The sequence below is a fragment of the Monodon monoceros genome, unplaced genomic scaffold (genome assembly GCF_005190385.1).
Source record: "Monodon monoceros isolate NGI ecotype Baffin Bay Population unplaced genomic scaffold, NGI_Narwhal_1 Super_Scaffold_5, whole genome shotgun sequence".
Taxonomy (NCBI): Eukaryota; Metazoa; Chordata; class Mammalia; order Artiodactyla; family Monodontidae; genus Monodon; species Monodon monoceros.
Window position 1 is genome coordinate 31,655,488 of NW_021703782.1, and position 2,444 is coordinate 31,657,931.

The window sequence follows — 2,444 nt, forward strand, 5'->3', positions numbered from 1 at the left end:
TACACATCACACTTATTACAGAGATAAGAATGAGAGAGGCTGAATCACCATTGAAGGGGTCAGTAGTCCAAGGCCACTCATGCCTCATGATTGGCAGCTGCAAAGGGTTCCCTTTGCCAAGCCCACTGTTCAGAGGGCAAGAGGTCAGAAAAGCAGTGACAGTGCCTTGGAGAAGTGGCTCATCCAGCATTAGTGGCTAAATCCAGGAACACTGGAAGAACACCTGCAGGTGGCACCTAATCTAGTATTTAAAAGCACACAGGGAAGCAACTAGCAAGTCCTCACAACTCTGCAAAAGTTGATTTTTTTTGGTCCCAAAAGAGAATGAAGGAGAAATGAATTCCCCTCTTCAAACTCCAAGATACACACCTAGTGGAGTACTAGGTGCACAACAGGAGAGTAATAAATGTTTGTTGGAACTGAAATTAACTGACATGTCCTATCACTGAATCTGCATAACTACCTGACAAAATAGGTACTGTTGTCCCCATTTTACTGTGAAGAAATTGAGAAAGAATAGTTTGGTAACTTGTTAAAAAGGAATAAAGCCAGGACACAAACTCAGGTCTTTGCGGCCCCAAAGCTAATGTTCTTTCCATTGTGTCGTGATGCTGCAAACCACCTGCTTTGCTAAATTAAGAAAAGAACTCCCGCATCTCTTCTTTTTTTTAATTAATAATTATTTATTTTTGGCTGCGTTGGGTCTTCGTTGCTGCACTCAAGCTTTCTCTAGTTGCAGCGAGCAGGGGCTACTCTTAGTTGCGTCGTGGGCTTCTCATTGCTGTGGCTTCTCGTTGCAGAGCACAGGCTCTAGGTGCGCGGGCTTCAGTAGTTGTGGCACGCGGGCTCAGTAATTGTGGCTTGCAGGCTCTAGAGCGCAGGCTCGGTAGTTGTGGCGCACGAGCTTAGTTGCTCCACGGATCTTCCTGGACCAGGGCTCGAACCCATGTCCCCTGTGCTGACAGGCAAATTCTTAACCACTTGTGCCACCAGGAAAGTCCCCTGCATCTTTCCTAATTATAACTTTTATAAGACTATTCTATATATGTAAAATCCCCTTTTATTCAGGTCTCCTTATTTCCTGCAGGTGATCTTGTTTATTTCTTTATTCAAAATGTGGACATGCTTCCACATTAACACCACTTCTTTGTCTTTTCCCCCATCCTCCCTTCCTTCACTACTGTCACAGAGAAAGTGGTGGCCCTCCAGTTCTGGGTGAGATTTTTCTGTCATAGAACCATGACCCTATTTGTTCATAACCTCACAGAGAAGGCTCAAGCCCTGGTCAGTGCTGCTGTGACTTATATGAAGCCTTGACTGGCCACATTTTGGCACTAGGTCAGTGTTGAGCTGGTTCCTCCAACCCTGCTGAGATCCCTACTCCTATTCAGAGGTTTTAAGAAATAGTCATTAGTGCTCAAACTAGTAGCTTCAAACAGCTCACAGTTAAGGAAGCTCTGCTGAATGGTTTGGTGGCCACTGAGGTGTGAATGTGATTTTATGTTGGCAAGATCATAGGCAAGTGTGGCATCGTTGGCTATAGTGTTTAAAGACCAAACTTTAACATGTGATTATATTTTGTTTATTATTTTAGTGTCCTTGGACCATGTGTGACCAGACTGCTGTCTGCTTAAAATGATGTCAAAATCAGTGTTTTCTCTATCAAACGCTACATGGATGGTCACAATATTTCTTGGTACTAAGTTGGGTTGTCTTTTGCTTTGATACATTAATACAGCTCTAAATGTATGTCTTTGCTTAGCCTGAAATTGGAAAGGATATGTGCAAACGTAACATTGTGGTACGTGTGTATATGGGGATAACATTTTAATTTGATGGTTTGAAACATACATATATTTTAAAATATTTATTTATATATTTATTTGTCTGTGCTGGGTCTTCATTGAAGCACGTGGGATCTTTAGTTGCGACATGTGGGTTCTTTAGTTGCAGCATGTGGGCTCTTTTAGTTGCGGCATGTGGGCTCTTAATTGCTGCAGGCAGGATCTAGTTCCCTGACCAGGGATCGAACCCAGGCCTCCTGCACTGGGAGCATGGAGTCTTAACCACTGGACCACCAGAGAACTCCTGGTTTGAAATATATAATGCTGTAGTATATGATGTAGTTAAATCATCTCAGTAGTCATAAAGAATAAAATTTGGACTGTTTCTCCTTGTAAACATCACAGAAAGATCCTTTTGATGACAGCTATGTCTATAAATGTTAGGGTACTTCTTATCAACTTGAATATGGTCTCCTCAAGCGAGAATAGCAGGCTGGTCTTATAAATGTGTATATTTGTTACATCTTTATCAGTAGGACAGAGTGAATAAGAATCATGATCTACATTTTAAATCTAAGTTTGCTACATATTATATCATTAATCTATTCAGTCTTATGATTTTTAGAACCTATCTTTGCAAAATAAAATATATAAAAAGGA

General features: G+C 41.3%; 1 pseudogene; it reads left to right on the forward strand.

Moving 5' to 3' along the window:
- The first annotated feature begins 1,077 nt into the window (after positions 1-1,077).
- LOC114883770 lies at positions 1,078-1,550 on the forward strand (annotated as a pseudogene).
- Positions 1,551-2,444: the final 894 nt, after the last annotated feature.